Source organism: Cyprinodon tularosa, unplaced genomic scaffold, assembly GCF_016077235.1.
Source record: "Cyprinodon tularosa strain WSP-4 unplaced genomic scaffold, ASM1607723v1 ctg220, whole genome shotgun sequence".
Taxonomy (NCBI): Eukaryota; Metazoa; Chordata; class Actinopteri; order Cyprinodontiformes; family Cyprinodontidae; genus Cyprinodon; species Cyprinodon tularosa.
The window spans coordinates 389,822-415,636 of NW_024038822.1; positions in this window are offsets into that span (position 1 = coordinate 389,822).

Here is a 25,815-nt window from a genome sequence, read left to right on the forward strand (position 1 = left end):
TGTTGATATTTACAACTAAATTATTTAATCATAAATTTTTTCACCTCTTGGTGCTGTCCACCCACATTCAGGCTTGCTTCCTCCATCTCTTTCCCAGTTTCTTCTGTCTGAAGACGCTTGAATATGTCTTCCAATTTCATAGAAAATGTTATGCCCTCTTTCTGTGTGGAAGCAAAGAATGTACAGCGGATATATGTATTTTTTTTAGCTACACTGTGTTAGAGCAAATATTAATAATTGTCTGTAAAGATCCAGATATGTAGCAAAGATGTATAACTTCACCTGCCAGTTTACTATGTGATGATATCTAAAGCCAAAAAGTTAATGAAAAACCCAGTAAATTAATATGAGTTTTTTTTTTTTGCAAGTTTAATAGTAAATTAACCAGGCCTTGGCCAGATTGATGCATGAAGCACAATTTAATTTCTACACAGTATTCCTCTGAAATGCCTCCTGTAGAGAGTGTTCACAAAAGGGAGGGACATTCAGTACAATTCTTCAAGCGGATTGGATAAATCAAGTGGCACCTGCCTTCAATGTCAAGCTTTTAGCCGACCACTGCAGCAGTGGCAGCTGATTTCTTGATTTGTTTCAATACTACCTGTAATGGAAAGCTCAGTGTTTACAGCTTTAAGCTTTCTCTCCCCGATTCTTTCCCGAGAAGAGATCTATCGGAACAAACACTTTACACTTTAAACACTTTATAAGACTCATGTATTAAATGACAAGAAATATAGGATAACAGTTTTAACAGAATTGTAATCTTACTCAGACCAGATAGATTGCTAGGATATGATGGTACCATTGGGCTCACTTTGTCAGAAAGTCAGCAGCAGCCCCGAATATTGGATCACAACATCCCATATAATTGCATCTCACTCATACCCATGTTGTTTGTAAATGAGGAGACTTCAGCCATATTAAGATAATACATAGTATATTTACTTTAAGAACAACACTCCCATTTCATTCCCAAATCTTTGTATTTTGCTAAATGAAAATGATTAGGTTTTATCCTGACAGAAGACCTGTCCTAATTAGATAAACTGTTTGGGAAAACATTAGCCTTACCACGTAACAGCCAGGTATTATTAGGGTTTAACAAGCAAATACATGAATGTTTTATAAAATCATCCTAGGATAATATAATAGGACAACATAATAGCATTCTTGGTTTTTTCAATACTAGTACAGTTAACTGATAAATCAAGGTCTTACTAAATGCCCAGCATCTTTGCCATCCAAAAAAGTATCATGTCTTTTTACTCATTTTTGAGAAACAAATAGAGGGTATTCCAGCCAAAACAGATGCAGCAATCTTTGTTTTACTTCAGCCTTCCACCTGTGGTTGAAATGTTGACCTCATACAAGTAATTTTTGTATCAAGGCAAATGCATCTATTGGCTTCTGGGAAGATGTATTTTAGGAAGTTGTGATTTTACAAATGTTGTAATAATTCTTCTTGCTTTCAAGCTAAGAACAAATATTTTGAATGCTACAAATATAAATTTTATACTTTAGAATCATTTTGTGTATTTCTTTATCCCACTGCCTATATAAGAGTGTTTTGCAAACATATTTATATTCCCTGAACTTTCTTTGTCACTTTTGGAACTGCATTCTGCAATGTGTTTTATGGTGCTGTCCTTGATGATTTAGCCAGCGTATGCCGACCTCACAGAGTCTTATAAAACACAGGCAAACCCTGAAATTTCGATGTATTTTTTCAATTTTGGGCGTATACATAGTGTTTATGAGTCCAAAAGTTATGTCCATTGACAGCCCAACTTATGCATAACGCAAGGAAGCATAATGCCCATGAAATGTCACAAGCCCTTGTCCTGAGTGTCTCGGGCGCCGCTGGGCTGCAATGCACCCAGAGGCACCCTGCGTTTCTCTAAGCTTTGCAGTGGCTGTAATTACCTTGCTGGTGAATACCACCCACCAACAAAAAAGAAAAAGAAAAAAAGAAGGCGTCCAGTCGCAGCAGATCAGCGTCATGTCTGCTAGGAGGTGGGCGTGAACGCAGGGAGGATCCATTACACTCACCTTCACCCTCACCATGAGGGATGATACAGGTTGGATAAGCTAGACATCAAAATTTATGAGTAATGTACAATTACAGTGTGTCAACAATCACATAACTTGTAAATAACCTGTAACTTATGGCCTACGTATGAGCATACGCTGGGAAACTTGAAGAAATTTTGAGCATGATTTCTCGACATTGTTGTGTGTCGACGTGTGCCAGTGTGCTTCAGCGTCCTTCAGCATGCTAATAACCTATACAAAACTTATCCATAACTTTTCCAACGTACACCAGCGTTTTTACTAAATTTTTCTTACACTGAAAAAAATAATCCAACCATTTTTGCCATTAATAATATTTAGTTACTATACCACAATTGTTTTATATAGGATAGGAAATAGAAAAATTGTGTTAGAGTAACTAAATATGATTAAATAAATGCCAAAAGCAGTTGCATTAATTTTTCAGTGATACGTCGGCAAAAACATCAAGGTGTGACAGGGGCTTCAGATGTATCATATGTAACTGACAACTTTGCATGACCATGAAGTGAAATGCAAATTAAGCTTTTTATTTTTTGTTTTGTTTTTTAAATAAAAATAGAAAGTCTGGCTTTTCATTCACATCTAGTCCACCCTAGTCAATAGTACCATCACATGATGATGTAACCACCATGTTTTATTCCTAGGGTAATGAACAGAGCCAGGTGCACTCTACATTTTCTGCCACAATGTAGTGTTCACATGCAGTGCAAAAAGCTTTATTTTGCTCAAAACACAGGACATTTTTTTTATTTGGTGACTGTGCAAAGGGGGTTGAATACACATGTATAACACATTCAGTTTTAAAGAAATTTGAAAACAGATAATTTTTCCTCTACTTAAAAAGTTACTTTAGTTTGGTATAAAAAACAAAATCCATATAAAATACAGGAAAGTTTGTGCTTATGACATAACAAAGCCTCAAAAGTTTGTGAAATATTAGCATGTTTTATGGCCAAAGACAAAAGTTTTTATATTACCAACCTTTAAGTTAACATGCCACAACACAGTCACATAACACTCTCATGGAATAGAAACTCAAATTACATACTGAGAGTTCATATTTGCAATCTAAATTAAGGATGTAAACTGCACCAGAGCTTCACAATCTTCCACTAAGGGAACAACCTGTCATGTAATTAAAGCAGATCAAAGCATCTTAGACAAGGAAAGAATGTCAAGGAATCTGGCGACTGCTTGACACAAATGTATTACGCATTAATATTTAGGTACTTACATGTACAAAGACAGAAAGTGAGCGTCTCCAACAAAATAACCAGATGGAGGTTTTTCCCTCCTTATCACATGCACACAAACCCACACACGCACACACACACATTTAGTAAACACAGTCTGTCCTCCAAACAATGCAGATGTGAGCCTGGCAAAAGAGGAAGACCAGCTGGCAGTTAGCACATCTCAGTGGCAAACTGGGGTTCTGCTGAAATTATAGATGTGGCAACAGATGTTTGGCAGTGATGTTATGGTTGTGAGCCACATTCTGCATGTTTAACTTATGCATGTATGTGTGTTTCCAAGTACAATCGCATTTGTTCTTCTAGACTGGTGTACTTGTGTTACTTTTTGAGTGTATGAGTGTGGAAGTTAGTGTTCATCTCACTCTCCATGGCTTAGAGATCTCGGCTGCATGTGTTTATGCATGCAGGGTCCACGGAGATGAATTAGAAGGGATTTGGACTTTATGTGAGTGGTTGAACACAAACTGCAGCCTGTGGTTTTCTTTGCAATATTGATATCATTTTGAAGCAGGAGGCAACTGAAGCCTGTGGCAGAATAAAACAAAGGGGAAATAAAATGAAGATAAAAAGCATAAGAAGGTGATTGAGGCAGGGAGGAAAAGGCTGGAGAGTTGACAAAATGATTGAAAAACATGAATATGGAGGGAGGAAAGTGGCACAAGGGAGTGGAAGGAATTAGACAGGTTATGTAATTCTTTGTATTTTCTTTCAAAAGCATTAAAGGCAAAAAGAATCAGGTGGAATGTTGATGCACATAACACAGATTGAAGCTGAACAATGTCAGGTATGCAGATAGGCAGAAAAAAAGAAAGTAGTGAAAATGACAAAAGAGGAAACTTTACATACGAATTTAAAGAATAAATACAATAATTCCCTGAGTATGAAAAAAGGGAAGGGCTGAAACATAAACAACTGTTTATGTTTCTTGTAATTAATAAAACCTGAACAATCATTGTGCCCCCATACCTCCTGCTGGCCTTTTTTATCTTATAATCACATCAACAACACTTTTTTTTCTCCCTCCTGTCACTAATTTTAAGCACACATTGACAGCAGGGACAGAAAATGTGAAGCACAAAACAAGATCAGAAGAAAACATAAAAAAAGAGAAACATGGCGAGGGAAAGATTGCTAGATATAGGCAGGTAGAGGTTAGAACAGAAATAAATAATCTTAGGGGGTTGAGTGTAAGATCAGAGAAATCAAGGACATAAAACGTAAGGAGATGAGTAAGTCATGAAGCCAAATTAGTGTTTCTTCAGTTTATGCAAGAAATGAAAAAAAAAATAAAAAATGATGCACGAGAGAGAGTTGAAGGAGAGAAAAATAAAAGATGAACTTACAACAAGTGAGGAAGTGAAATGCTAAAGGGGATAGACACTATTGCTATAATTAAAGCAGGGGATGAGGTCCCTGCGGGGGACATGGTGCAAATTTAATAGCCCAGAGATTTGGCCAGAGTCCCATCGGCCCTTTAACTCTGCATTAAACTGATTAGTGCCACATTTAACCAAATATCACCACCCACACAGGCTTCCCGCTTAATAACGCTTTAACTAAACCGTTTTTTGGGAGTGATGCAGTCTTATAAAGAAATTTAGACACACAGAGATAGAGATCAAAGGGCATAGAGTAAAATATATTTTATTTAAATTTCTGTTCACACAGTATAAGCAATAAAGGTCCAATAAAGCACAACAACCAATAAAGTTGTGGATTTACTTTTTAAAATATTTAATCACATATTTTTTGTATAACATGTTTTTTTTGTCTTTTTTACAAAGTACTACAATTGAGTGTGTATGTAAGCTTGTATAATTTTCCTGAAATAAATGGATGACTTGGTGAAGCACTCTGTTGAAAGGGTTAGGTGCATTAGGGTTTAATACCAATAATTGCAGCTTTCGGGGAATGAGTCTTTGTTTTAATGCAGCTGTGGTTAAAGTCGCAATATTCAAAATGATTCTCTGCATGTTTATTTAAAGCAGCAGAAGGCAGATGTTAAACAAAAAACTGAAAGAAAAAAAACTGTGCAGAAGGCTTACTGAATTTAGTTTATTGTACACACACATAACCTGTGACGAAGCTGGGCACTTTTGACCACCGTTATCTTTATTATTAAAAACTGTTAAAAATATAGTGTCATTTCTTTGAAAGCTCTGCAGTATTACACAGAAGAATTCAACAGTATCCTCAGAACAGATACCCTGTAGTTCACTATTTCAGTCAGGCAGCAAAGATTCAAGATATTGTCTGGTAAACCATTATATAAATCACGTCATGCTTTTTCTTTACATATGACAAAATGTCTTCTCTTAGTATGTATCGTCCAGCTTTGCACATCTATAAACGTTTTTATTGGCTATGAGCATGACTTTCTCAGAGTATCATAGATCATGAGAATGAATGTGTTTCTCCGTCAGTTGCAAATGTAGTCTGTAAACATTACATGTATTTAAGTATACTTAAGGCACTTCTTCCAGTTATTTTTGATCCTGTAAAACCCTCTCCATTATCTCCCCCATCTCAACTTTTGTGTCATTCTCTTATCATTTTCTGATTAATGATACTCCTCTCTTATTGACTACAAGCCGTGTAAAGTTAATCCTTAAATTGGGTTAATTTGATTGCAACCTTTTAATTACACAGCACCAGTAATGAAAGGTAACTAGTTACAGTTATGGCCATGACCAGGTTAACATACTAATGGTATTTTAACAATAAAAAATTGTATTAAATAATGTCAGGATAATCTGCTGCTTGTGATTATTCATATTATCTGAAGCTGAAATCAATGGATTAGGCTTTTACTCTAGAGTGTGTTATCTAAAACTATTTGATATGAGAGATGGTAGGTATATTGAATAAGCTTGGGATGAAGATAAGAGTGACCAGATTCTGAGTCGGAAAAAACAAAACCGAGGGAAGGTTTGTAGGGATATAGGCATGGATGCTGAGATGGGTGAACCCTAGACAACGGCTACACATAACCCCTCTTAAAAAATGTAAGATAACATGTGTGAAGAACATTTAGAGTTGTGCATTAGCTCAATGTAAATAAAACTTAATGTGTTTTATTTTGGTTCTGCAATTTTCTGGAATGAAAATGCTACTTTAAAATAATTATAAATTTAAGACCCATATTGCTTTTGTTCCATTGTGAAATAGACCAGATTTATAATTTTTTTTTTGCTAATTACAGAAACTTAACTAAGTGACTTTTAGTTAGGGTTAGAGTTTTTACTTTTATTAAACTAATAATTGAGCTGGTAACTTTACTTGTATATATGTTTTTTTTTATTTTTTTTTATTTAAATTACTGCATTTTTACTTGAATTATTTTTTTTTCTTCACTCTTTCCAACCCTGCATAGAACCAAGTAAAGTACAGGAGGGATCTGGGGTGACATGTCAATCATCTCGGGGGAACCTGGGAAGGGAGCAATTGGATATCAGGGTTGTTGTGTTAAGTTGATAGGGATCAAGCCCATTAATTGACTCTATTTCTCCAAGTACCGCCATTTTGCCATGATGTTCAACTTGCTGTATTAAGGAACGCTTGACCTTCTCCTCTCACTGGCCATTGTTGTTTGTGTCAAAAAATAGATGTGGCAACCCGACGTGCCAGCTTTGTGACATCTATTTACAATCCCTATTAGAATAAGAAAATATAGAATAAAATACCAGTATTTGTATGAAACAAAGGTACTGTTGTTCTTCAAAGCAATGAGATTGATACTTATCTAGATGGAAAATTGAACATTGGTTGGACCAGGATGCAGAGTTTGTCCAGCTTGAAAGCTGAGACCTATCTGCTACACCAGTTCCAGAGGAGAAGCTCTGAAAAAATTAATCAATAAGAGCCGATTTCAATGCCAAAATTGACATATCATGCATCTCTAGAACTACAATTTCAATTCCATCCAGACAAAAATGGATATGCTCTATTTTAAATATAGCATAGCATATTTTCTTTCTTGTAAACTGTCTGGTAAACTTGAAGATATATTTTATTGCATGTTGCATATCCCAGTAAATCTGTTTCACCTTTAAATCTGCAGCTCTCTCTGCTTCTCTCTGTTTAAAAAGATTTATGAACCTATTCACTAATATGATGATGCCATGATCTGTCTGTCCAATAAAAAAAACATCTTAATTTTAACCTGTAACTGGTTGTCATGGTCATCTGAGAAGCCAAGATTTTATTTAACTAGTAAAGAAGAATAAATAAAAGCTGAAAAAGCTCTGTATGTCGATGAAGAGCTACTTTCTAAGCAGTGAAATGTGACCGCAGATCAGATGTCTCAAAATGAGAGATCAGATGATGTTACACCGAGGTGCGGGTGTAAACAAAACTCCACTGGCTCCCTGGACCCGTCTGCTGGGGTTCCAGCCCCGGTGCTGACGGCTCGGTGTGTTTCGACTACGTGCTGCACTGTATTCGACCAAAATCCTGGAAGATTTTGAAATTCCCCCCGGACATTTTTTTTAGGGTATGAAAAGTAGGAAATGTCCTGGAAAAAGAGGACGTCTGGTCACCATAATTTATATTAAATATTGATTTCAACAAGAGCTTAATATCTCACATTGTGTCATTGTATCTGTTTGCTTGAATAAGACAGTCCTTAGAAACCAGATTTATTGTGTGTCTGCTAGTTTTCAGCTGCTTTGCCTAAATAAAACATAGCTAAATGTAGCCAAACCCTATTCTATAAATGTCCCCAAGCTGTTCTTATTCCCTCAGTAGTAATCACATGATATTGAAAATCCATCCATTCATTTTCCGTCACACTTATCCCAAGTGGGGTCTACGGATGAGAGGCAGGGTGATATTGAAAATCAATAATTTCAATATCGCATTCTTTAAAATGATATTTTTCGAAATAGGATTTTATTTTCCTCTAGAATTTACATTGGTGAATGGAACACATTATATGGTTATAAATCAGTTTACAAGCTTATTTAACCTAATTTCAAATTCTTTGAGGTAAACTTTCTTTCTCATACATAAATTCCATGCCGAAATAATAATAATGATTTCTTATCCTTTTAACAACAGTTTTCAACCATTTTTATCCGTCCTTTTCCTTCATAGTGGTTGTTAAGTTTCACTAGCTTTATGCTTGTGAAGATTTTCAGTCATCCAGGTCATAGTCATCCCAAAAAAGTAAAAAAAAAAACAATCTCCTGGATTTTGTTTCCAAGTTTGAAAGCATTTTGCTTCCCATTGAGGAAACTTTTTCAATTCAAAATGTAGAATTAGCATTGAGTTCTAGGCTTTATGGAGTGGAACAAAACAAAGTCTTGTTTTAGCTAAGAAAACACGCAAATTGAACCTTTGCTGAACAGGCGGGATGTTTGGACCCCTTGTATAGGGGTGGGGGCGTCCTTCACATCCCTTTCAAACCAGTTATCTTCTTTGTCCAAAATGTGAACATTCTCGTCCTCAAAAGAAGGTCCTATGTCAATAAGATATAGATGTACCTCTATGATATTACTTGGTAGTTAGTTTATTCTTTGAATAAATCAAAACCGGTGCTTTCTCATCTTCTTGCAGGGCTGATGGTGGTGCCAGCCACATTGAACAGGCACCATCAAGGAAGACCACAAGCCAAGTATACCAGAATCTGGATACTGAGCAAAGGCTACGTGGACCTGGTGGCTAACTTCTGAACCAAACTCCTGGAAAAATAGCATTCTCCAACATTATCTCTGGGTCTCATGAACATTCAAATGCCTAAAGAGACTCGAGGAGTGGACCATCTGAAACAAAGAAAAACCCTGCTGCAGACCTAACATGTTAACCTGTTTAATACTTCAGAGAAATCATTATTTCTCATCAATTAATGGGCTTACTATTTTGTAAGACAAGCTAAAAGGTTGAGCCACATGGTACACCATACTGACATGTTTAACTTTTTTTATACAGTAAAACAAGCTTTATTTCACCAAGGGTATAACTACCAATATATTATTATATCATTAATGTTTATTTGTTTCCTCATATGCTCCCTGCATTTAATTACCAAATATGACCAAAGAGCTCTTCAAGATGAATATCATAGTGTCTGTTAGCTAGTTATTAATTCACAGAAGGTTAAGAATCAATAAAATAAAGATGATTGGTTCCTGATCAAGCAAATTATTTAATGCAACATTATTTGGCCATCAGATGTTTTATTTATCTCTTGGATATGCATTGGGATTTAGTTTGAGCATGTTCATAATTCTTCAAGATAAGCTTTGGTTTACAAACATAAATACCACGCTGAACTGTAATATCATTGCATCATTTTATTGATTATGGTATTTAGCCATGTGCTTTTCTTTGCATACAGCCATTGATTCCTCGATAAACAGTAGATATTTGCTTGCATTATGTTGTTGACTCCACGACACAACCTTAAACTAAGCATGCATGCAGCAAAAGTGAGGAAGAAAAATCTTAGACAGCCCAGAGTGCAGACCAGGAATAGTCATTTTCACGTTCCTCTCTCCAGGTTTTCTACTTGTACCCACCAATTTTCCAAGCCAGACAGTGTCAAGCCCAAGGCCAAAATCAAATAAAGTAGTAAATCATGATAATCTGATTAAAATGAACATGACCCAAATTAAGAAAAAACAAAACAATCAAATGTGGGTGTTAAAGATATGATATCTCCCCTTAGAGTTTGTTAGTTAATGACTTGATTTGTGATAATCAGATTTATTTATTTTCTTACAGAAACGTCATTGCAGGAAGATAAATCTAGCATAAATCGGCAACTCTCCCCAGCTAGTTAGATTTTCACTTCCCGCAAATGATGGGAGAGCAGGATTTGTAGCACCAATATTTCAAGCTAATGTATTAATTCGTCCAAACCCAGTGAATAGTTAAGATTATTTTGAACATTTAACCAATAGTTTTCCTAATTTCCCCATACTGTGATACAACATCGCTAAAAAGAAGAAAGCAGTGATTTGGGCCTGACCACTGAATGACTGTCACACACCTTCTCCCCTGTTGTGGCTGATACAAAAAGCCCCTTTTGTTCCAGAGATTTCAAGCTTTCCCCACAATCAGTTCACTCAAAGACCAATCACCCCTGGAGAGGCTGTGATTTAGGCACTGTTTTCTCAAACATCATGGGTCACAGACCAATTGGCTCCCCCCCAACGTTATTGTGGGGGTTGGAGCCACACAGTGGTAATATTTTTATTTCTTTTTTTTTTTTTCCTTTTGTAATTTGGTTTATCTTGTACTGCTGTTATGGTGTGCACACATACCAGCAATGGAAGGTATTTTCTTTTAACATTTCTTTCTTGTGAATTGCAATGTTGGGACATGAGCCTCTTTCCTGACAAGCAAAGGCGTGGCAATGGGCTGAGAAGGCTTAAATCTGGTCACCGGCTCGTTAAGCCCTACCATGTACCACTGAACTATGGGGGGGGGGTTGCATAGATATCCATAATAAAGGCTAGATGTCTTACGGCGGAGTCTCAAACGTCATCACCGGCGGCCATCTTGACTCAGGCAGGCTTTCTGTTGTGCTCTGTGGTACCTAATGTAAGGTGAGTGATCAGCACGAACACAAATACTCTTATCTCATTGAATTCTTGACGGATTTACAAACAGTTTGGTTTCTTACAAACATTATGAACGTGGCTATAATTCTTGATGCTTGAACATGTCGAAATTGCAGAATTTCTTGTTGAAAAATGACTTAATCGTGCAGCATAGTTGTGCATCACGGCTACTTGCACAAGTTATCAAGGCTGAGACTATTGGTCAATTATATAGGTTTTACTGACACCAATAACAATTGTATGACAATTAATCTTTGGTGTTAATTACAATCTTTGTGGATGTGGTTGTAGTTATTAGTTGGCTAATAACAACAATCTGAGTGTTGTTGTATTTTCATTATTAGCCTAATGTTAGCTGGCTAATAACAAGAAGCTGCAAAGTGAGACCTAACGTTAGTAAGTTAGCAGCTAACGTTACAGATTAGTTAGCTGCTAACGTTAACCAGCAACTTTACATCAGTGGAAGAGGCAGAATTGCACATGATTTCCAATCGATTTGGTTTGTCAAAACATCTTACATTATGTTACAGGAATTTGCTGGGTTTATTAAAAGGAAGATGCCAGACTTTTGCTATGACATAATAGTATTACAGGATTGTTGTTGACTCAAAGCTTTTATAAGTTTGTATTAGTTTCATTTGGACAACTTTTTATAAGTAGTTTAGTGTGGTTGTGTTATTCTCAAGTGCATACATACATACAATTACCCCAAACAAATTTCATTTAGGTGTGTATTTTTGTGTTTACCCTTAATGTTGAAAGAAGGAAAAAGGGTTGGAAATGTTGACAATAATTTATACATCTGGGAACATTTCTCACGTTTTTAAGGTTTCCCAAAAACAGAGAGATGAGGAGGCTGTGGGAACGTGCCGTAAGAAGGGACGGTTTTGTTGCAAATGACAGGCGTCTTCACTGCACTTCAGGAGTGAGGATTTTGACCGAACAGAGCAGACTGTCCGACTTAAAGATGATGTTGTGCCAAACATTTTAAACTTTTCAGCTCATCTTCAAAGGGCATGTGTATCATTGAAATTTAATCACATATTGATATACCAATCTTATACACTGAATTGTTGTTGGTCACTTTTGTTTTTGTTTCTGCAGGTTATATAATGTGTTAGCAGGAGGAGAAGATCTTCCATCCCCGTTTGCTGACATTCCTGCGCTAGTACATGACCACAGCTACCTTCCTGTCCGCTTTGATGGCCTTGTGGACAACGCTCTCTTGTACATTACACAGAAGCTCAATAAAACCTTCCTTTTCAAAGGGCATTAGCCAAGCTATGTTTTTTGGGTCATTTTTTAAATCTCTGTCTTCCATGTGTATATCATCACAGTAGTGTAGGTGGGGATTTCAACATGCTACATCTATATATACTTGTGAAGGGGACTATTGTACCAATTTTAATAGCAAATAAATGTCAGTTTTATAATGGTTTAAAAATAGGAACTTTTGTGTAATTACCCCTGATATATAATCCAAATAGTCTACATGAAACTTCAAAGTGTTACCTTTAATTTGAAACCTGGATTATGCTTCTACACCAAGAGGTTGCCACACAATAAGCCTTTTTTGTCAGTATTTCATATTTTATTATAACAATAGTATTCATATTATAAAAGTATGTATGTAAATATAAATAAATTAGGACTGTGAAATAATTAATCACACCCAAATAAAAGTGTTATATATATATCTATATAGATATCCATATAGATATCTATATCTATATAGATATCTATATAGATATATATATATATCTATATAGATATCTATATATATCTATATAGATATCTATCTATATATAGATATAGATCTATAGATATAGATCTATATCTATAGATATAGATCTATATCTATATAGATATCTATGGTTGGTTCATATGAAAAGAACATTGAATAGAACATACAGGTGCAATAAATATACACATTTACAAGGTATTTATGTTAAATCAATATATGCTATTAAAACTCAGTGTACTGAATGGCAACATATATATAGAGATATATCTATATAGATATCTATCTATATCTATATCGATAGATATGTATATAGATATCTATATAGATATAGATAGATATCTATATAGATAGATATCTATATAGATATCTATAGATATATCTCTATATATGTTGCCATTCAGTACACTGAGTTTTAATAGCATATATTGATTTAAAATAAATACCTTGTAAATGTGTATTGCACCTGTATGTTCTATTCAATGTTCTTTTCATATGAAATTCCATGGTTATAATTATTCATAAGTGTGCAGTATCATAACTACATGTCTGACTTTTGTTTAACAAACCAAACAGTTTGATAATCGTTAGACACACCTAAATGAAAAGAGCTCCACCAAACAGAGAGCAACTGATTTTTCTTTTATGGACTTCAATGGGAACACCTTTGTATACTTGGTAGCATAGTCACTGATAGCCAGGATATAACAATTTCCTACCTTGCTTCTCTCAACAGGACCAACAATATCCATTCAAATGTGTTCAAACAGTGTAGAGATGATAGGTAATGGTTGAAGAGGAGCTCTGAGGGGGATTTTGAGGAAGGTTAATTGGCACTGACGGCAGCTTTTTCAAAAATTTATCACATCTTTGCTGAAGCCAGGCCAGTAAAATGATGTTTTATCTGAGCTGCAGTCTTATTCTTACCCAGGTGGCCAGCCCAGGGAATAGAGTGTCCCAAAGTGAGAATGACATCCCTTACTCCTTGAGGAACAACTAACTGCAATAATGACCCCTGTTGGTGATAGAGTATGCTATTTTTCAGAGTGTATTAATCTGTGACATCTTGATCTAAAGATGGAATAGATTTCTGTAAATTTTAAATTTAAGTTTTTTAAATTTGAAGTCCCAAGGGCAAGTTGGTCTTAGTGGTTAAGGGTTTCATAGCTGTATGTTTGAATCTCTCTTGCATTCTCTGTCTGCGACTTTTACTGGGTCTCCCTGGTCTCGCCTCAAATTCCTCATTGAAAAATGGAAGGGCCCTAAGAACCTCAGAAGAGCTGTCAGATTTCTGTGACTGTGATCTGGTAACAGCAGCACTGTCATGATGGGTTTCAGAAAAGCCCAGTATGCAGAACACCACGGAAACGGATGAAAAGTTTAACAAGTTTATTGATCACAAGCACATGGAATAAACACAGGAACTGGTTCAGGCTTGGGGACTGGTTCACTGGAGTCTGTGAAGATTCAGTTAGCTTGGAAGCAGATGAGTTTGAGTTTGAGAGTTTCAGGTTTATACCTAGAGAAGTCCGGGTTTGGCTTTGAGAGAGGAACTGTTGGGTCCAGAGACTGTTTAGTTCAGCAGAGTCCAATAACCGCTTCAGCGTCTTACTTCTAACGTGAGGGCAGACCTTGGCTTTGGGTTTCCAGCTCTTAGTCCAGAGCTGCATGGGAATCCAGGGAAGAGTCTTCAGGTTTGGCTCAGAGGGCAGGCTCGGCAGTTTAAGCTCATCCAGAGCTCACAAGGGAAAAACTGGATTCCTGAAAGCAGAGACAAAAGGGATTAGAATCCGATCAGGACTCAAGAGCAACAAAGGTTCTCAGAAGATGCTAGGCTCAGGTGCTAACCAAACTTGATTTAACACTGCGGCGTCGTGGCAAGGTCTGAAGGCAGGTTATATACTGTGGATCCTCTGATGATGAGATGCGCCTCAGGTGTGTCGAAGGCTCAGCTCAGGAGGATCCATGGCGGACTCTGCTGGAGAAAGGTGGAACTTCTCCAGCTCCCAACAAGCACTGCAATGAGTAGCACTGGAAGGTCTCATCCCAATACAGCAGGATAAGGCAAATTATTCACAACCCCAACATTCAAAAGGTAGGTTCCCCATGGAGACAGAAGATTGGGACGGTGTTGTTAGTACGAACAGTGTTGGGTTCTCGAAAGTCTCTGTGGACCAAAGTATGAGAACTTCCAGAATCGAAAAGTGCCTTTAAAGCGGTTCCATTAACTTCTACTTGTTCCATTTTGATAGTCTCATTCTTAGTTCCCTGTTCATCCTGCCGACGAGGCATGAAACACATTTGGACCATCTTGGCTGAGTTTTTAGGGCACATAGGTTTTGTATGACCCTCGAGACCACATAGATAACAAATAAGCCTTTAGGAGGATTTTAATGACTTTCCACCTTTCTGATTCTCACCAACATGAAACCTTTCTGTTGATGTCATTGGCCTCTGAAAGTCTTTCCGGGCCAATTTTGGAGCTCTCCTATGATGTTCTCCATGTATATTAACTCCATGGCTGTCGTTTCTTTTGGGCAGCTACAAAACCATTGGCCAGCCTAGCAGCTTCGACTAAGGAAGCGGGATCTTGTTTTCGAATCCAAACCTGGAGCTCAGAATGGAACTTCTGTCTGTAAGTCTCAGGGTTTATGTCAAATTTGAAGAGAATGGCAGCTTTAACTTTATTGTAGTCAAGAGCATCATCAACACTCAGGTGTACATAAGCACCTCTTGCTTTTCCAGTTAAAAGTGGTACTATATGAAAAACCCAGTCTGAGCTTTTTCAACTATAAGCATGTATGTATATATATATATATATATATATATATATATATATATATATATATATATATATATATATATATATATATATATATATATATACACTATATTGCCAAAAGTATTTGCTCACCTGCCTTGACTCACATATGAGCTTAAGTGACATCCCGTTCCTAATCCATAGGGTTCAATATGACGTCGGTCCACCCTTTGCAGCTAGAACAGCTTCAACTCTTCTGGGAAGGCTGTCCACAAGGTTTAGGAGTGTGTTTATGGGAATTTTTGACCATTCTTCCAGAAGCGCATTTGTGAGGTCGCACACTGATGTTGGACGAGAAGGCCTGGCTCTCAGTCTCCGCTCTAATTCATCCCAAAGGTGTTCTATCGGGTTGAGGTCAGGACTCTGTGCAGGCCAGTCAAGTTCATCCACACCAGACTCTGTCATCCATGTCTTTATGGACCTTGCTTTGTGCACTGGTGCACAGTCATGTTGGAAGAGGAAGGGGCCAGCTCCAAACTGTTCCCACAAAGTTGGGAGCATGGAATTGTCCAAAATGTCTTGGGATGCTGAAGCATTCAGAGTTCCTTTCACTGGAACTAAGGGGCCAAGCCCAGCTCCTGAAAAACAACCCCACACCATAATCCCCCCTCCACCAAACTTTACACTTGGCACAATGCAGTCAGACAAGTACCGTTCTCCTGGCAACCGCCAAACCCAGACCCGTCCATCAGATTGCCAGATGGAGAAGCGCGATTCGTCACTCCAGAGAACGCGTCTCCACTGCTCTAGAGTCCAGTGGCGGCGTGCTTTACACCACCGCATCCGACGCTTTGCATTGCACTTGGTGATGTATGGCTTGGATGCAGCTGCTCGACCATGGAAACCCATTCCATGAAGCTCTCTGCGCACTGTTCTTGAGCTAATCTGAAGGCCACATGAAGTTTGGAGGTCTGTAGTGATTGACTCTGCAGAAAGTTGGCGACCTCTTCGCACTATGCGCGTCAGCATCCGCTGACCCCGCTCCGTCAGTTTACGTGGCCTACCACTTCGTGGCTGAGTTGCTGTCGTTCCCAAACACTTCCATTTTCTTATAATACAGCTGACAGTTGACTGTGGAATATTTAGGAGCGAGGAAATTTCACGACTGGATTTGTTGCACAGGTGGCATCCTATCACAGTTCCACGCTGGAATTCACTGAGCTCCTGAGAGCGACCCATTCTTTCACAAATGTTTGTAAAAACAGTCTGCATGCCTAGGTGCTTGAATTTATACACCTGTGGCCATGGAAGTGATTGGAACACCTGATTCCAATAATTTGGATGGGTGAGCAAATACTTTTGGCAATATAGTGTATATATATATATATATATATATACAGTATATATATATATATATATATATGACCCAGCACAACAAGCATGCTGCTGGAGAGGACCACTCCAGGTGACAGACAGAATCTTTCCAAAAAATAGAGACAGGCGCAGATTTACTTCCAGCTAGTATTTCATCCAAATGAAAAATGGAGGACAGATAAGCAGATCACTGGTTGTCTACAGTGAAAAGAAGGACTGTGTTATTTACTGTTGCCATTGCCTTTTTGAAACACAGGAAGGAGCAATCAGCTAAGTGAGCTTAGTGCTTGGAAACAATATTTCATTCTTTTTGAGACCATATGAAAAATCAACTGAGTACAAAACGTAGAGAGGAAAACAACAAAAAAAGGGGGAAGAAGAGAGGGACAAAATGTAGAACAAATAATGTATGTCTGTTCTATTAATATTTCTCTATCTGTATAATGGATCTGTGTTATGTGTTGTCTTCCCAATTCAGAGGCTCTGCTGCCTGTCTTTGCCTAGGGCCCCAAATTTCCTAAATCTGCCCCTGCCCAAGGCGCTGCATCATGGCAGCCCACTGCTCCCCAAGGGGATGGGTTAACAGTATGATGACAATACAAAAAAAAAAAAAAAAGATATGGCACATATTTTTCATAGATTCAAGGTAGGAGTGGTAGAATAAATGTATCTGTATTTGCATATAATGACGCATATAAGTGTAGGAATGCTTGTCACAAAGCCCTTGTGATAGTGGCATCCTTCTGGGAAACTAACATACCAGCTATTCACACTCGACTGTACCTGCTAAACCTTTCTTACTCCCTCTTCTCTGCACCAGGATTAACATTCCAAAATGGAACCATTTCAGCAAAATCTCCTATACCCTGCAGCGCTTGTACTGCTTGGACTACACTGGATCAAAGCTCTTCTCTTAGAAACAAGTCATAGCATAAAGTGGACTCTAAAAAACCTGTTTGAAGTGCTGGGTCATAAGACACCAAGAATATGCACAATGGGCAGATCAGCATTTTCAACTTTCTCAGGATGTGTGAAATATTCTCTTAACTCTTGCTTCACACAGTGGAAAGTGAATGTCATTCATCCTATGAAATGGATTTTTTTTAATTCTTAAAAATAGTTCTTACAAGATCAAAAACATGAAGTTAGAAAAACAATACCACCCTTATTGCTAATTCATACCATTTATTTAATTTTTTTCTTAATTGTTATTAACTGAAGAAAACAATTAACAAAAAAGGGAAAAAATATCAGGACTGTTTGGTGCAAACAATAATATGGCAACATTCATGTTAAGGATTCTGTCTTTCATTTCATATTCTTCAGTCTCCTTATTCACATGCAATGCACAAGTCATGTTTAAGTACACTTCTTGCCTATGTCACCTACCTTGTTTCTCCCTGATCCTTTGATATCTATGCTGACTTCAAAGAAGTGTGCTATGGAGTTACCCAATGCTAATGGTCCACATGAAAAAGAATTCATGGAAGGTATAGGCATGGGGGACCGGGGGAGCCTCTTGGGGTTAACCTGACTCACCCCGCCTACACCAGCCTAGGCTGCAGTTTATTCTTATACTCCTACTTCATCATGACTTCCAGCAGACTTGCAGATGTGCAGCAAATATTCAGGAATAGATTACATCCTTACAGGGCTGGCCCAGGCCATCATGCGGCCCAAATAAATATTTTAATTTTGGGCCATCTATTTCTGCCATTAACATTGCCTGATCACTCAAAGAAATAATATGAATGAATCGCAGTTGCTGGACTCCTGTTAACAGTCTCCTACTGTTGCAGTCTCCTAATATTATGCATCATCTAGTGTTACTAAAGGTTATACATTTAATAGCCAGTTTATTTTCTGTGAAATTGTAATGTGTGTTATACATTTTGGTTCCATTTGGAACAACAATTTAACCTGTCATACAAGAACAACAAGCAAATAAAATTGGTGTAATAAATGAAAGAAATGTGTACAAAACAAATCATTAAACAAAAAATATATCAAGCTTGATAGGCACCAGCACCCCTCGTAACCCCGCTTGGGATTAAGTGTGTCAGAAAATGAATAGGTGGATAGATATATCAAGCTTATCTGTGTTCACCAAAGCTGAGTTTGTCATGCTAGTCCTTTCTCATCTGTGTGTAAATCTGGGCACAAGAGCAGTATATTTATTGTCCAAGTATAAGTAATGATTCTACATAATTCAACATATTTTGATGGATGGATGGATGGATGGTAGCCAACAGAACCATATTATCTGCAAAAAAGCAGGGACAAAATCTGCTGGCCCACAAACCCAACCCCCTCAGGCCATTGGCTAAGCCTACAAATCAGAAAAGGTCTGTTGACAGAGTCTAACAATGTGGCAGCAATGCAGACAATACTCCTGGTCTGCCCTAAAGGGGAGACCCCAGGAGGACACATCAAGGTTGTCAGATTTACTAACTTTTGAGATTAGTAATAACTTATTTTCAAAACAGTTACAAACTATAATTCTGTGTTGTTTAAGACATTTGTAACTAAATGAAAGGATTAAGTTCACTGTATTCAGCAAGCAGTTAGGGTGCTTCTGGCCCTTTACTCCTCCAAAAACACTCACAGGCTATCAAACAAAAATATTTACCATCAGTTGTCATGGGAAACGTAGGATTGCTCCAGAACAAGACCAGGGAGATCGCAGCTTCAACCCACTTCCAGTTGAGATATAGAGACCGGAGCATCATGTGCTTCACGGAGACGTGGTTAGATGGATTTGTCCCAATCAAAGTGGTTTCCCAGGACGGCTTTAAGCTCATCTGTGCAGACAGGACTTTAGTGGAGAGTGGAGAAAAGAGAGGAGGGGGGCTGGCAATGTTTGTGAATAAGTGATAGTATAGCTCGGCTCATGTCTACGTGAAGGAACTGATATGTTCTCTGGAGGTCGAGCTACTCGCAGTGAGCATGAGACCATACTTCCATGAAAGTTTGGGAACATGATCGGTCTGTGTTTACATCCCCCCCTTCGCAGACATCACTACTGCGTGCGGCCGGATCCATGGTGCAGTGATCAAGATGCAGACACAGCAACCCTGCTTTCTCCTGCTCATGACTGGAGATTTCAATCAAGCTTCCCTCCGTTCAACCATCCCCAGGCTCTGAGAGTATGTCACATGTAAAACTAGGAACAGTAAAACCATGGACCTCTTTTATGAAAGAACATCTCCGGCTTTGGGCAGACAACCACCACTTGCAGGGCTGCAGACAGAGACACAAGGTTTGCAGATGAATTAAACTTTTTTTTTTTACACGGTTTGACCCCCCTCACACCATCCCTCTACCTGTTCTCAACTCTCAAAATGTCTCCAACCCCTAGACCATGAGAGACCTACCCTTCCCCTCACTGCCAATCTCACCAACCCCTGACCCACTCACACCCTCTGTCCTGTCTCCCTCCCCCCTCAGAGTCACTCAGATGCCAATAAGAGGCCAGTTGAAGAGACTGAAACAGAGGAAAGCCTCTGGTCCACAGGGTATTCCCTCATGAACTGTGCTTATGAGCTTTGTGAGGTCCTCAGCTACAGCTACAACCTAAGCCTCAGCCTGGGAGTGTTGCCCACTTTCTGGAAGACCTCTTATGTGCTACCAGTTCCCAAAACGCCCCACGCCAAGGAACTGGCCCACTTTGGAACAGTCACCCTGACCTCCCACCTGATGAAGACCATGGATTGCCTCACCCTAGCTATACTACACACCTTGGTGAGCCCCACCCTGGACCCGCTTCAGTTTCCTTACCGACATCAGAGTGAAGGATCCAATGCAGGCATTCATCCACCTGGAGACTATTGGGAGCACAGTGAGTCATGTTCTTTTCCAGTACTTTCATATCATCAGACCAATGCTGCTGAGAAGGAAGCTGCAGGATGCTGGAGTGGATAGACATATTGCTGCCATCAATTACCTCACCGAGTGCAAGTGCAATATCTGATAGAGTGCCTAAGCAAGAGATAAAGAAAAAAATGTAGAAAATGCATGCAGTCTAGATAGAAAAGCTGTTATTTGATTGCATGCTACATTTTAAAATTTAAAAATACTTTAAAATAATAACGTTACTTTTGCTTTCACATGTTTCATACTTTCAGAACAATAGAATGATACAGTTTCTCTGTTTATTAAGAATCTGAGGGGTGACATCTGATAAAATTTTGGTGCATTAGTTGATCAGTTTTTTGACATCAACATTACTCTGTGATATGATAGAGAACAACGTTAAGGTGGAATATATCATATAGTCTTTTACAAATGAGGTGTGAAGCCTGTAATCTGGATTCACCTGCTCATCCATCCATCCATCCATCCATCCATCCATCCATCCATCCATCCATCCATCCATCCATCCATCCATCCATCCATCCATCCATCCATCCATCCATCTAGATTTCTTCCATCAAACATATCCTTGCTGGGGTCATGAGGGGTGCTTGTGCCTATCTCCAGATGTCAGTGGGTGAGAGGCGGGGGAAAAACCATGGACAGGTTGCCAGTCGCAAGGGCAACATGGAGACATACAGGACAAACAACCATTTATGCAAACACTTACACCTAAGGAGAATTACAGAAGTCAATTAACCTAACCGTCATGTTTTTGGACTGAAGCAGGAAGCCGGAGTACCCGGAGAGAACCCACAAATGTAGAGGGAAAGAACATTCAAACTTCATGCAAGGGCCAGTGATGTGTCAGATAAGCATACCTATAGTCAATACCGGTTTATCCCTTTAGTTTATACCCGTTTATTCCTTTAGTTTATTCCCTTTAGTATTGTACGAAAAATAAACTGAAGTGTACTCCAGTGTGTCTCAACTCAATGGGCGTGTATCCCATTAGTCATGTACATAATAAAATTTATTAGTTACTTTTTGGTGTTTTTTGAAGCATATGACGATCTCACTTTAATTGTTTTTTGTTTTTTTTGTACATGACTATAGAGATACACGCTCGCTGAGGTAGTTAGGTCTATTTTTTATATAAAACTAAAGGCAAATCTGACATCTTGTGCATGTGTATTGACTATGGGTATGCTGGTCTGACGGGGTATGCTCGCCTGACAGAACACCAGAAAACAAATCCAAAATCTTCTTGCTGCAAGGCAGCTCCAGCACGCATTTTGATGTCAAATATTTTTAATGTCCTCAAGTTTTATTTGTTGTATGAAATAAACAAGAACATAAACCTTTCAGGACACATTACCAGAAAGATAAAGAAAAGAACGCAAAATTTTGAATGATAAAAATTCTAAACAATTATGAAAAGACTTAAAATGGAATTAAAATGAGTGTGTCCCAACTAGTAGAAACATTTTATATGGATTTTGATTCAGCATTTCACATAATCTACTATTAAAGAAAATTACTATACTTTGTCACAAAAAAAAAAAAAAATTAAACATATGAGAAAGACTCAAAACCCACCCGATCTGGTAGTTATAGAATATAAATACCGTCAGAATGCATGGAAATTACAATAGTAAGATTTTTACCAATATAGACATGTTATACATCATTGGAGAGCTCAGATTCTCCACAATTCAACCACCAACTTGATTTTCACAACAACATACATTTGAAGGCAACCATAAGCTGTTTTATAAATCTAGGGTTCAATAGTCTGTAGTCCATTTGTCCATTAGGGTCCACAGATTAAAAGTAATCCAGAATATCCATAATAAAAATATTATATGATATGATTATATGATGTGTTACCAGCATGTGTAAGAGTCAAATACACTGCTGAGGCTGGATAAACGTGCGCAGTTCAAAGCTGAATACTAACAACGCTCCCATATTTTTTAAATTTGGATGCTGATTGGGTTTTATTACAATACCTGAGGCAAAAAAATTAAGAAAGAAATACAGCTCACAAAAGGCACTGGGGCTTATTTTAGCTTGAAAAGTAGCTTCACAATTTTTTTGCTAGGTTTTTATGTTATTTTAGGTTTAGAAATTTTTTATTTTTTTATATACACTGATTCTGAAAAAAAGTGGAAAAATACTTCATTCATAAATGTTTTGTGGCCATCAAAATGTTTCAGTGTTATTCTATGGGTCAAATAGTGCAGTAAAAGCCCTTGGCTTGGAGATTGTTTAGAGACGCTGGTGACACCAAAAGTTCAAAGCCCCACAGCTCTGGAACTGTTGTAACTAGAGTTCTGAAATTACATGCATTTGTGGTTGACCTGATGCAGAACAAATGTAATACAATAAGACATGACTATTCTCAAGCACTTCCTTATTACCGCTGTTCAAAAAAGACCAATTATTTTTGAGAATAAAAAAAAACAACATTGAGTCATGTTTGAACTGATGTAGCTTAGGCTGTGTTTTACTCACCCAATTGTTTTTTTCATATTTTCAGACACTAGAAGGTGTTAGCTTTCAAATGCTGTATCACACATGTAATTTGGGCTTACGGTTCCTTAGGTATTTGCTTTTCCATTTGGGTATGCAAAATAGGCGAGGATTATGCATCCATTAGCATAATTTACAATTTTTTTTGTTCCAGTTGGCAACAACACAAGGAATTTATTTCTATTTCCCAATTGGGCTTGTTGAAGGTCCCTAATTAAACCACTGCCCAATTTTCACGGGTAGAACAAAAAGCGAGCTATCTCAAATTTTATTTACTACTAGTCATAGTGCTATTGTGGCAACAGGAAATATAATTATCACATAGTAAGTAATGTTCACATATTTTAAACTGGAGATCTTATACAAATGTATGGTATATTTGACATCATTTAGGAATCAGAATTTAATCAGAGATATCTGAAATTACCATCAAGTGATACCAGCTTTTTCATACTGCAAATGTATTCCTGAAAATAATAACTCTGTGCTGTTTGATGAAAAGAGTATTTCATGCCACCAGTTGATATTTTGCATATAAATCTCCGGCCTCTTGACAATCACTAATCCAAAGTATTTTATTTTTTCTGTATATTTTTTCTTGATATTTTATGATATGACTCTTTTTTTCTTACTGGTCCTCTACCTGCCCTTGGATCTCATTTCTTGGAGCTCTGAAAATAAGAGTTCTCCCTTATTTTCTTTGTTTGAATGACAAGTTGATATTCTCATTCTACTGATCCTGTATGGAGGCAATTTATTTGGTGTCACAAGATTGCACCCCCATTTCTGTTTATTCAAATGGTAAGCCTATGTAGACTTCTTAACATGAGCTGCAGTGAATGTCTCATAATGTAATTTAAATCAAGCTACATTTAGAGTATAATTTTGAATATCAGGTGGATCATATTGGGATAATGATAGCCAGGGATTGCAGTCAATGCTATTAAGGAGAATTTGTTGCTCTTTGTTAAACTACCTGCTTCTAGAGGCCCAGTTGCTCATGCCTGATATAACATTACATCTCATTGCATCATGCAGAGCCCCTTTGAAGTTGCAGTGGCACTTCTTACCCCCTAGCTTCAACTCCGTTGACCCAAATCTAAAGATAATCTTTATAAAAAAAACAACGACCAAAATCTCATGATCCCATTTAAATCACTGGTTTGCATATCAGACTCAACAAAGGGTAAATGTCACTCACTTTTAAGCACTTATTTCTGTTTGATATGACAGTTCAGATTTATTTCACAGACATCTTTTGAACAGGTTGGTTTCAGATCAGAGGCCTTTCACACCTCCTGTCTGTCAGTTTTTAGGTTGACACTCAGATCACATTCCAGGGTAACCTAATTTGTTTGTTTTGTTCTGTCTGTCTTCCTTAAAGGAATAGTACACCCAAAACATGATTAGCCTTCATTTTCTACTCACCCCCATGCTGAACAAAACTCTGGAGTACTTTTTTGATATCTCAAATGCATCTGGAGATCTGGGAGGCTTCTTGCTGTCTGCTGACATTCAAATAATGGAGGTCTATAGTGCCCGAGACAGAAAGGTCCACAAAAGTCCACAAAAACGTGTCAATATTCCTCCATACTGCTCGTCCAATGTAATCCAAGTGTCCTGAGTGGGTAGCATCCAGAATTTACTCGAAACGAAGTCATTTAGAATGTTTTAGAGCCTAAACAGTAGTGTATAGGATTTCCTAATAGCGCCCCCATGCGCGCTCACGATTCTACGGAAGCCGGCAGACCAAACCGGAAGAAAGTGCGCATTCAGCGTCTGCTCTGCCGATAATGCAAGCGTAGAAGAAGAAATGTGCTGTTTACCTGTGCAAAGAAAGAAACAACGAAAGAAAAATGTCTGAGGACTTCAGTGTTGAGGAAGAGCATGAGTTCTTTGCCGAGCTGAATGCGCTGGTTTGGTCTGCCGGCTTCCGTAGAATCGTGAGCGCGCATGGGGGCGCTATTAGGAAATCCTATACACTACTGTTTAGGCTCTAAAACGTTCTAAATGACTTAGTTTCGAGTAAATTATGGATGCTACCCACTCAGGACACTTGGATTACATTGGACGAGCAGTATGGAGGAATATTGACACGTTTTTGTGGACTTTTATGGACCTTTCTGTCTCGGGCGCCATAGACCTCCATTATTTGAATGTCAGCAGACAGCAAGAAGCCTCCCAGATCTCCAGATGCATTTGAGATATCAAAAAAGTACTCCAGAGTTTTGTTCAGCATGGGGGTGAGTAGAAAATGAAGGCTAATCATGTTTTGGGTGTACTATTCCTTTAAGTCAATTCTTTGTTTCTCTCAATAAAATTGGATCTTTTGTTCCCTCCCATTTTGCCTCCTTCTCTGTGTTTTTCTTCCATATTTGACAAACTCCTCCATTAAGTAAGTCTTTGTCTCTGTCTTTCCTTTGGTATTAATCCCTAATTATAATTTCTATCTTCCTTTAACCGATACAGTCAATTGCATTTATTTAATTTGGGGAAAGTGAGTTGCTAGTGCAATTTTTTTTTTTATTTATTTATTGATTCCATTCTATTTTTGATTTGTTAAAATTGTACCTACTCATGTAACAAAAAGTGGGATTACTTTAAATTTTCTTTAATGGGAAAGTCTACACACATGCTCATGAATTTTCAAATGAGGTT